This window comes from Talpa europaea (genome assembly GCF_964194135.1).
Source record: "Talpa europaea genome assembly, chromosome: X".
Classification (NCBI taxonomy): domain Eukaryota; kingdom Metazoa; phylum Chordata; class Mammalia; order Eulipotyphla; family Talpidae; genus Talpa; species Talpa europaea.
The window spans coordinates 54,713,004-54,725,138 of NC_140081.1; the positions used below are offsets into that span (position 1 = coordinate 54,713,004).

The 12,135-nt window shown below is 42.5% G+C and overlaps 1 pseudogene across 1 annotated transcript; it reads left to right on the plus strand.

Annotated features, from left to right (window-relative positions):
* Positions 1-210: 210 nt before the first annotated feature.
* LOC311187585 (ubiquitin-conjugating enzyme E2 D2-like) lies at positions 211-655 on the plus strand (annotated as a pseudogene). Its single transcript has one exon. The product of its transcript is annotated as a ubiquitin-conjugating enzyme E2 D2-like (transcript).
* The last annotated feature ends 11,480 nt before the right edge of the window (positions 656-12,135 follow it).

Consider the following 12,135-nt stretch of genomic DNA (forward strand, 5'->3'; position numbering starts at 1 on the left):
TTCCGATGCACCACCAGATTCCCATCTTTCTCAGTCCCCCGCTTCGACACCATCCCCTTCCCCCAACACCCCCTTCAACTCCCCAGCCAGACCTTGGCCCACCCACCTGCCCACATGTTCTTTCGCTGCTCCTCCCACCTGGGGATCACCACCACTGTCTCCTACCAGTCCCCAGGCCCTACACAAAGGACTGGCCATGTGTTGCCGATGATGACCCTAAAGCGCATCTACAAAGAACTCCTAGACCTGTGGCAAGATCTCCCCCCTTCTCAGTGCTCTGCAGGGCCTGTGGGACTCCATATGTCCCACTGACAGACAATAATGGGACACAACAACAGCCCCTACCGTGGAAGAGAACTCTTCCTGATGATCCATTTTCCATCAAATTACCCCTACAAACCACCCAAGATTGCTTTCACCACCCAAATTTACCATCTGAAGATTAACAGAAACAGAAGCATCTGTCTGGACATACTTAGATCCAAGTGGTCACCAGCACTTACCATTTCCAAAGTGTTATTATCCATCTGTTCTGTGTCATGTAATCCCAATCCAGATGATGCTTTGGTTCACAAAATTGTGAAGATCTACGAAAAGGATAGGCGGAAGTATGAAAAAAATAGCTGGAGAATGGACTCAGAAGTATTCCATATAATTTTCAAATAAATGAAAATTCCATGACACAGTGTAAACCTTTCATAGCAGAGTGTGTGTGGAGGGGAAGAGAAAGCTTGTGGTGGGGGGTGAGTTTGAGAGGTATGTCATGTTGTGAAGATGGGGGTGGGTGGGATTTGGGTGTGAGATAGATCAGTTTTAACTAAAAATTTTACTGATTTGGGGATTGGGAAAGGAAGAACAAGGGGGTGGCTTTACCATGAAAAAGAAGAATAATGTGTAGTCTTTTAGAACCAATAAGTGAGGAAAAACTGGTAAAGGTTACAAAGCTAGTTAGGTATCTATTCTGAAGAACCTGCATCTCTGTGTCTTCAGGTGTTTTGTTGTGGTTTGGTTTTGACCAAAATTACTATTAGCCCATGTCTTTTATTTTGAGATCCAGGTTTAAAGAGTCAGAAATAAATGGATTAGTAGTTGTTACAAAATAAAAATGTGCTTTTTTCTCAGACTTCTACATTTCTCACCCCTTCAATCCACACCCTAGTGGTGACTTTGCCTCTTTCCCATACTCGGGGTGTAGGCTGCTTCTCAGGATATGCCAACTAGTTTCAATTGTTTTGTTTTCTCAAGAATTGTGCAAAGGCTGATATTTTACTCAGCTACCCAGCCTACATGTGAGCTTGTCACAATTTTGTGGACTCTGGCAGATTGACACAGAATCCTGGGTTAGAGACAGAACTTTATTAGTCATGGCCCAGCAGGTTAGCATGAGCTCCAGTTCCCTTTGCCACCCAAGATGTGGAACAGATCAAGTAGGTGCTGCAAACACTGAGTTTGTGCCACAAATGAGGAAATCCAGCATCATAAATATCCTGGGCATCTTGGTCAATCAGTTCATAATCAAAGACAGAGCCCTCTTCTGCCCTTCTACCCTTTGCAAGGGCAACTAGCAGGTTGTGAAAGTCACTAGAAGTGTCAGAAATATTGCCCTCCAGATCTGTCTTGTATATTTTCCTGTAGACAGTCTCCTGCATCTCCTGGTTTGTCCTGAAGCAAATTATCTCAATGAAAGATTCCTCATCAGTTCTCAGTCCCTTCATGGAGGCTCTCAGCATTAAAGCCTCATATTGAGGAAGTGTTTTCAATAGGTCCAAAAATCATTGTCTGCAGGTGACTGTACAAGGCTGATTTCATTGCTGATGCAAGTTTCTTTTTGGCCTTTAGGTGATGGCAATATCCTGTCTGTTCATTGCTACGGTTGGTCAAAATATTGACAATGGTGACCTCATATACACCTTTTTATCGATGGTTGTTTCAATGTTTAAAACATTCCATGCAGCATCAAAGTTGGTGTGCGCTCTGACTGGCCCATAGGCACTTGGGTGGTCTGTGCTCTGACTAACCCATAGGCAGTAGGGGAGCGTGATCACCCTCCAGGCTGAGCCTGAAAAGAATTCCATGAACAGTCGAATTTTGAAAGAAGCTGGGTGGGTGCCGGGTACTGTGGAATCGCTAGATGGAGAGTAATAATCTACTCTTTCTAGGAAGAGATGGCAGGATTATAATTTTGTGCATATGATACCAATTTTCTGATATGAAAATAAAAATTGGTTAAGGTTTTTAAAATCCTTATTAAAGTAACTGTAGGGTAAGTGAATTAATCAGTCTTTTTATGCCATTAGCCTGTAACAATCACCTACGGCCTTGATAGATACTAAATCATAAAACATAAAATATCATTTTCCCCATATTTTAAGGCAATGTCTAATTTCTGCAGATATCTACACAATTCAATACAGTAGCTACTAACCACACATGACTATTAAACATGAAATTGAGAGATAATCTTTTTATCTAGTTTTGACTAAAAATTTTATTGCAAGGTTTGGAAATCAAAAACCTTTTAATCTTTGTTTTTTAGTTTTTATATGCCACCCAGAGATTTTATAAAATATTGACATATTGATATGTGGCTACATCAGGATTGATGATGGATTCCTGTGATCCGGAATGCATGCCTAATGGCGGGCACCTGGAATAGGGTGTGGGCATACGTAGGTGGGTTCACCTGGGCTGAGACTGGGCCTATAAGGGCAGTGTCACGGGGACACCAGCAGAAGAGCAGAGTGAAAAGAGAGAGAGCGTGAAATTGCGGAAACAACAGAGCGAAAGGATCAGAGAAGCAAAGGCCAAGAGAGAACTCCAGAGAGCCCAGGAAGAGTGAAGACTTGCTGGGGATTACTCTATAATGGTGTAACGACAGAAAGGCCACAGGGCAGGTTCTCTATGATTCTAGCAGACGGGGTAAAGGAGGAGTCCTGGAACCCTCGGTGGCTTTTTCAGGCTTTTAATGATCTTCCTCCACCATTTGTAGTGAGGCAACCAGGTGCAGGATGAGCAGGGAGCCCTGGGGGCCCGGAAGGCTGTCAGGCCTCCCAGTCCCCTGCAAATCTTTGCTCTTTCTGGGCTCTCTGATATTCTCTGGTGGTCTCTCTTGGTCTCTAATGCACTCCGCTGCACTGCCCTCTGCTACTGCGCTCTGTTCTCTGCTGGGTCCCTGCCCTTATATGCTCAGCCTCCACACTCAGGTGCGCGCACTTACCCACACCGGCGCCATACACCAGGTGCCGCCATTAGGCACACATGGAAGACCACAGGTGTTGATCATTGATGCTAAATGGTGGGAGGGTGGAAAAAAACTGATAACTTCATTTACTCCCTGAGGAAAGGTGGAGCTGGCCAGGGAGCACAAGCTAAAGAAGACTGAGTAAAAGGGCCCCCCCCCCAGTAGTGCAAGGGGTTAAGCATCAGCACCATGGACCTATCTGTAGCCACTGCAGCACAAGTTTGATTCCCAGCCAGGGAGGTGACCCACATGGCGCAGCATACCTCTACTGGATCTGTCCTGTTCCCCAAAATCTCTGGTGAGTTCTCTCACCCCTCCCCCCGCACCTCTGGCCTGCACCCCAGCTCTTGTATGCATAAATAAATCAATCTTTATTTAAAAAAAAAAAAAGAGGGCCTCCCCTGGTGGCACAGCGGTTGAGCGCTGCTGCAGCATCTGTCTTGATGCAGTGTATAGCAGGACCTATTTAGAGCAAGCAGGTTTGGCAGTCCTGAGGTGCCCCTCATTCTGCCCTGAATATTACTAAGGATTATTTAATAATTATACTAACTGTATTTTAATAATTTTATTAACAAATATCACCACTTGATGAATTCCAATGAAGAAATTCAATATTATAGCTTGTTCTCAAGAAGTAAACAGAAAATTGTATTTTATTTTTTAAGAGATTCTTTTTTTTTCAAAGATTTTATTTATTTATACAAGAGCTGGGATACAGGCCCAAGGTATGGGAGGGTGAGAGGATTTACCAGGGACAGAGTGGGGAGCAGAAAGGCAGACTGACGAAACACACTGCTGAGGGGAGCAGTGGGCAAGACAGGAGAGGTCTGCCGCACTATGTGGGTATCTCCCTGGCCCTCCGGGAATTGAACCAGTGCTGTAGAGGATGTGGACAGCTTCACAACTGTGCCAATGGGGATGCCCAGAATATTGTATTTTAACAATTGTATATGTGGGTCAGCAATGATGATAACCAGAAACTTCAGACTAAAATGATCTCAAACTACTATGATATTTCTTGTAATAGTCCATTTCATAGTTACTAATTATATTGTCTTTATTATTTTAGGTGGGTCTGCTAATACTAAGCAGCCTGTTTGGCCACCATTTTTGTTACCTGCACTTCTGTATTCCTATACAAGTTCAGAAGTGCCCGGTCAGTCATAGGAGCCAAACCTTACAAGGTACCTTTCAGATCAACGAAGAGGATAAAGCTTGTTCACTCTGGGAAGGCTGTGCATCATGAGGTATGACCGGGAACACCAGGGAGGCCAAGGGCTGATGTATGACAAGGGACTCCAGAAGCTGATCAGTGGAACACCTTTTTGATAAGATTGAAACCATGGCTGGGGAACTTGATCTCAATTACAATACCAAGTCATCAAGCAGATGAGAAGTGCCAGGAGGGCAGACTCACAACACATGATACTATGGAAGACAGAGCATGTTTTCTAGTTTCACCCTTCACTTTTCTTTTTGTCCTTCATCACCTCACAACTGATGCTGTATAATTATTCTATCAATAATAAGGTCAGGATCTTGCTCTTTGGCAGTGTCCTGCATCCTACAGCTTGCTCCATGAATCCCATTTATCAGTGAGGTGTTGTCAACACAACAATTTTACTTCAAACATCATATTTTCAACATCAAAATGAAACTGTATAACACATATTTGTGACTAAACAATTAAATCTAAGCAGGACATTTTGAGACAAACTAAACTGCCATCTCAGGATAGCAACACTACTTCTGGTTAGAATATTTAATTTTTTTTTTATAATCCAAAATATTCATTTCAATCTTACTATGTCATTTACCACTATTTCCTAAATTTAAGTAAAATCAATTAAAATTGGTATTTGAACCGCAGAAAGGAAAGGTGATTTTGTTATGTTGGTATTTTCAGAAGCTAAATGACAACTTATTTGGAGGAAAAGTTCCCTCCTGGAAATCAAAAGCATCATTTTGTCTAGTAAAAATCACCAACATACTCTCTAAATGAAAGCATCCAATGTAAACTAGAGTACTTTTAGTTTGCTAATTGTTTGGCGTGATTTTAGTACCTTGATTTATTTAGGAATAAGAAATTATAACAGCTTTTCCCCATGAGTCATGAAAGCCACAATTAAACTAAGTCAAAATGGGAAAGGGAATGACTCATATCAACTCATATCAACTTGTCATTGGACGCGTTGATTTGGACAATACTACCAGTCATCTGATCTACTAATGTAGTGAAATTGCCAAAAGAACCACTGACAAATTAGAGAAGGGAGCTGCTGATATGGGAAAATACTTCTTCAATGTGCCTGGGTGTTTGAAAACTTGAAAGCTAATGTGGGTGTTGTATCACAATTGATATATTCCTGTAGAAATTTGAGACCAGCAAGTATTATGTGACCATCATTGATGCCCCAGGACACAGAGAATTTATCACAAACATCTCTGGCTGACTGTTCTCTCCTGAATGTAGCTGCTGGTCTTGGTGAATTTGAAGCTGGTAGCTTCAAAAATGGGCAGACCCATAAGCATGCCCTTCTGGCTTGCACACTGGGTGTGAAAGAACTAATTGTTGGTGTTAACAAAATGGATTCCACTAAGCCACCCTATAGTTTAGTTGGAAGAGATATGAGAAAATTGTTAAGGAAGTCAGTACCTATATTAAGAAAATAGGCTACAACCCTGGCAGTAGCATTTTTGCTAATTTCTAGTAGGAAGAGTGACAACATCCTGGAGTCAAGTACTAAAATATTTTGATTCAAGGGGTGGGAAGTCACCCATAAGAATGGCAATACCCATAGAACCAGGCTGTTTGAAGCTCTGGACTACATCCTGCCACCAACTCGTCCAGCTCACAAGCACTTAGGCCTGTGCCTCTAGGACATCTACAAAATTGGTGGAATTGGCACTATATCAGAATTGAGGCTGGTATTCTCAAACCTGGCATGGTGGTCATCTTTGCTCCAGGCAATGTTACAACTGAAAGTAAAGTCTATTGAAATGCATAATGAAGCTTTGATAGAAGTTTTTCCTAGGGACAAAGTGTGGCCTCAATGTCAAGCATGTCTGTGAAAGATGTTCATCATGGCAGTGTGCCTGATAGCAGGAAAAAAAGACCGACCAATGGAAGCAACTGACTTCATAGTTCAGGTGATTATTCTGATTTTCCTGGCTAAATCGGTGCTGGATATGCACCTGTTCTGGATTGTTCTACAGCTCACACTGACTGCAAGTTTGCTGAGCTGAAGGTATTGCTGCATGCGAGGGGGGAACCACTTTATTCAACCCACGGTAATCTTCCGTCATATGGCAAGAGCCATCAGGTTTCTTTACCAGCCACATGGGCGAATTATATAGGGTTATGGGCAGCATGCACAATACCCACTTTCCCCAACTCAGCTACTGTGGCCTATAACCTCTCCATGGCCACCTGGCAACTGATGCTGTTTAGTACTGGTATCTTTCCTAGGGACTGACAGTTTTCTGGGCAGATGCTTAGCATGTCCATGCAACACTGCCTTCACCTCATGTACCCTAAGTCAAAACTCTCCTGCTGTGGTCTCCAGCCACAAGCCACATAGAACATCCTCCCCCAGGATGTACTCTGGGATTGGTGACACCTATACTTTATACTCCTTTGGGGGTAATTGCCCAGTTCCCAGGGGTATTCTCACTGCTGTCACTTTGATACTCTGGTCTCCATAGCCATCACTGTAACAAGCAGACCCCTGAAACTTCTCTGAGTTCACATATAACAGAGTACATTCTCCCCTGTATCTACTAAGGCCAAAATCCTTTGCACAATGGTTGGAGACTAGTGGATAGCAGCTCCACATATAGCCTCCAGCCCCCGCCCGTCCCCTATGGATGGGTCCCTCGGCCCTCATCCTATTCAAAAGTGAACAGGGCCACCCTCTGGACTGAGGTTGGCAGCAAATTGTACTCCAAGTACAGAGCATGTGCCTTGGTCCTGGAGTCCCCAGCTTTCCCCTTCACTGAAGCCTGTCTCCTCGTGGGAGTGAACTGCTGGTCCTCTCGCAGTTGTCTCCATAACTAACAAGTATGCATTGGGCCATGCATCTATTTTGATGAAATTTACACCTGTTCTCAATAGATCCACCCACATTTGGGTATGAGGTGTTTTTAAAAGGCTTACTTGCCTTTTTTGGCCATCGTTTTCAGTTGCTACCCATATTCCCTTCTGATTGCGCAGGCTCTCAATTTAACCCTAACTGGCTACCATTGTGGTGATGTCATTTATTTGGCATCCCTCATAGGGTGCCAGAATCGCCTTAAGGGACCCAAAATGAGGACAAAGTGGCATTCTGCAATACCAAATCCCTCATCCCAGCAGTAATATGCTCATTGTCACGGCCATGAATGTTTACATTAAACATAGACTGCCATATTCCCAGTTCCTGAAGTACCTACACAAGCTCAGTGTAAGTTGGCCATTTATTCATGGTTTCTGGCACATCTCCCACATCAGCCCATACTGTTCACACAGCAGCCATTTACCATTCCAACAGAGAGTGATCACCCTGGCTATACCACCATCTGTTCTGCAGCTTCTGTCTCAGTAATGGGTACAGTGTCTCTGAAGCCAGTTTATCCATCTCCTGTACCATGTAAATAATTCCATCCACTCCCAGGTCCCATAAACACAGCAGCCAAGCTGCCAAGAGTTCTCCTGGTTTCTGACTGAACTGTTTACCCAAGATTACTAGTTCTGCTTGTGTGTATGGGCAATATGTGGTGAACCCCACCATCTGTGGTGGCCCAGCTGCCTGATCCCCCAGGGCCATGGGCTGCTAGTGCTCCATCTTCTCTTTCACCACTAGGTGTGCCTGGAACATGGGGCCAGCCTCCTCTTCCCTGCAGAAATGGAATCTGAGGTCTCTGGAGTGGCAGGTTGGTCTACCACCACTGGGCAAGCTTGGAGCAAGGGGCCAGCATCACCTTCCTCTCTGGAGGAGGACGCTGGCACCTTTGGAGCAGCAGGTAGGTATCCCTCTATCTCTTCCTCCAGTCACTTCACATTCTTGCAGGGCCTGTGCATCCCTCTGTCACTTCCAGACCTTGGGTTCCTATTTCCACATAGACTCTCAGAGAGTTCTGAGAAACACCAACCCCATAGCTCCCGCTACCTTGAGAACACTGTATCTGTCCAAGGTCCCTTCTATTTTGTACAGGGCCCATTTCAACTGCCAAGGTGATTTATCTATACTTCTGGCCAGTCCTGAGGAGGTGCCTACCGGGTGAGGAGACTGGCCCCTGGGGACCACCTCCTCGTGGCTGGCCACCCCATTTGCTCATGGCTAGCCACCTCTGAGAACACTTAAACTATAGAAATGGTCTGTTTATAGGCATTATTGGTGAATCAAGAAAAGGTCCTGATAGGGCTAAGGAGGGGGAGGAGATCAGGTAAGACACTACACATGGTATTTTAGGAAATCTGCAGACACATCGTTTATTGCCTGTTCACTCTGAGTTAATTTTCCAGCCCAAGAACTCATCTGACAGAGTATAGGGAGCCAGTGCTATCTGAGGACCAGACTCAGCACAGTAGGATGAGAGTGAGGCCAGGTGTCCAGGCCTAGGAACTCCGGGGGCTGGACATCACAGTCTCTTGGCAGCAGTGAAGGCCTGCTTACTCCTAAACTGTCTGTTCAAGTCACTAAAAAACTCAGCTGGAAATGAAATGAAATGGAATGGAATGCTTTCTTTAGGGTGTTAACTCCCCATCTTCCACTGTCGGATTGAAGAGCACCTTAAAGATTCAATTCCTGTTTCTATTGGCATTAGGTGGTAACAGGTGACTCGAACTCCAGTCTTCTGGTTACAGTCTTACCTTTCATTTTTAAAAAAACTGGATAATTATCATCGAAATGTGTGGCAATATAGTTGTGTATGCATTATTTTTTTGAATAGCTCATTCAAAATACATGTAATAAATGGTTGCAGTTTGATCATTTTTAAAATTTTCAATGTTTCCTTCAGTGCTGATTCAGAATTCAGAGGCATAATTTTTATTACCAACAATTCCTTGTGAATAAAACAATATGTGAACTCTATGTATTCAAGCACAAGTTCTTTCATTAATATAGCAAAACCTTATTTGGTGTTTCATTGGTATTCCAATGACAACTTTTCCTAGATTAGCATTTTGATACCATTCACTATTATTTGCATAAATTGATCCTTCTAGCTCTACCATGCTCAATTTTGGTGTGGTATTGGGCAGAAGGACAGTGACTCTGGGACCCCCAAACCTACACACTCTAAATTGTTTCTGCCATCCACCACATCAAAATATACTCTAATGTGAAATACCTTAAATGGAAAAGAACTTTTATACAATTAGTATGCAATAGAGAGAAGAAAAAGTATATAGTTAAAATAGTTTCCCCATGAAGCGCCCAATGTTACCCATCCCCTCATAGGTAAATGTCCAGCCAAACAGTGCTGACCCAAAGCAGGGCCACTAAGGCCCAAAAGCCTACCACAAGTCTAAGGCACCTTCTGGTGAGTAACCCAGCAGGGGCCAGGCAAGTCTGGGACAAAAGGAGCAAAATCAAAATACAAATCAAGATAAAGGCTGCCATTATCAACCTCCCCATGGGTCTCTCACCCATGTCTCTGTCTCGTTTAAGTGTCTCCTTCCATGTTCCCCAAGTCCCTGGTACAAATCCAAGGCTGAAAAGCAAGCACAGTTTGTTTCTTCACCATAAACCATTGACTCCCCTCTCCATACTTTGCTCTCCACCATTCCCCTCCCACTCTGGTAGCCTCAATTCTACAATGATACTTCTAGGGTTTGTTTTAATTTGATTTTGTCTGACCCTTTGTTTTGTCCTGTATTCCACATATGCATGAAACTGCCCAGTATTTATCTTTCTCCTGCCTTATTCACTTAGTATAACCCCCTTAAGTCCCATTCATGTTGCTACAAATGGTAAGATTTCATCTCCTTTAACAGGTGAGCAGTATTTTGTTCTGTATATATACCACATCTTAATCCACTAATCTATCCTAGGGGACTTAGGTTATTTTTGTAAATTGGCCTATGTAAATAGTGCTGCAATGAACATAGGATCAAAAACTATAGATGTGGCCTGAAAATTTAAAAATCAGAATATATTTGTTACCAGCAGGCAGTAATTGGTACATGAGTTCCTACTCAAGATTGAAATAAGGATGACATCCTCTCACTCATATAGGCCACAAGAAGCCTAACATAAGGATGACATTATTCTTTCTAGATGGGGGAAGGGAAGAGTTTTGGAGCAACCTGGAGCAGTTGTAATAGGAGAACATACCTCTTCATGTGTCAAATGTTCAGAAAATGGAGAACAAATACCTCCCAGAGGGGAAGATCTTAGTTTTATAACAAAGATAAGGTCAGAGTAAGTTCAGTGTTCTTCTTAAGTTCCATGTGCACCAACTGGGTCTGTCAAGTCTGTGGTACAGCAACTGTTTTACTTTGTAACACTGGAATATTGGTTAAAACAAAAAAGTTACCACATCTTCTTGATCCAGTCATCTATTTTTGGGTATTTGGGTTGTTTCCAAAGCTTAGCTATTGTAAATAGTGCTGCTATAAACATAGGGGTGCAGGTGCTTCTTGGAATTGATGTTTCTGTGTCATTTGGGTAAATACCTAGGAGTGGAATTGCTGGATCATACACCATGGGATATTACTCAGCATTCAAAAAAGATAAGCACATGCAATTTGCAGCAACATGGATGGAGCTGGAAGGGATCATGCTCAGCGAAATAAGCCGAAAGAAAAAGAAAAATACCGGATAGTCTCACTCATAGCGGGAATCTAGAAAACTTAAATAAGGGACCAGGAAAAAGAATAACTATAAGAAAGAAAATATCAAAATCAACAAACAACTATGAACCAGAGACGTTCTATGGGGGGGTGGGGGACGAGGAAAGGAGGGATTGGGCTCAAAATAAGGGGGTTGTAACTGTATGTGGAATATAAAAATAAAATTTAAATTAAAAAAAGTTACAAGGGATGGAGAGATAAGTAATAATTTGCAGGTAATTGTTAAGCAATGATTTGTGGGCAGTATTTTTAATGCTCTTGTTACCAATACTACATGCAAAGGGAAAGAAGAAAGCACATCTAAGAAGTTCCCTGTTGCATCTTCTCTTGTAAACTACAATTAGTAGTGTAGAAAAGACCTCTATGATGTTTGGTATCTCTTTCTGTCCTCCTGATACTGAAGTTAAGTACAAGTGCTGTTTTCTTTGTATCCTTATTTCTATCAAAAATGGGAAAGGCCACCACTCCTGGGTGAGGTGAGGTCCCAGAGACTTGGTCCCTCACCGGACTTACTTTCAGTTCTACCAGATACCTGAAACAGGTCTGGAGTCACCACAAAGAAATTGAAACAGTAATCAAAACTTGCCCAAAAACAAAAATCCAGGACCAGATGGCTTCATAAGTAAGTTCTAAGAAATCTTCAAAGATGAACTAATATCTCTCTTGCACAAGCTCTTCAAAAATATTGAAAAAGAAAGAATATTTCCAAATACATTACATGAGGCAAGCATTATTATAATATCAAAAGCAAAGACAACACTAAAAAGAAAGTTACAAGTCAATGTACCTGATGAAAACAGATGAAAAACCCACAATAAAGCCTTAGCAAACAGAGTCCAACTATGCATTGAAAAGAATATACACCATGACCAAGTGGGATTCACACCAGAGACACAAGTGTCTCAACATCTAAAAATCAACCAACATAATTCACCACATCAACAGATAAAAACAATATGATTATATCATTAGATTCCAAGAAAGCATTTGATATGATTCAATATACATTTATGATGAAAACCCCCAAAAAACTGGATACAAAGAGAACATATCTCAG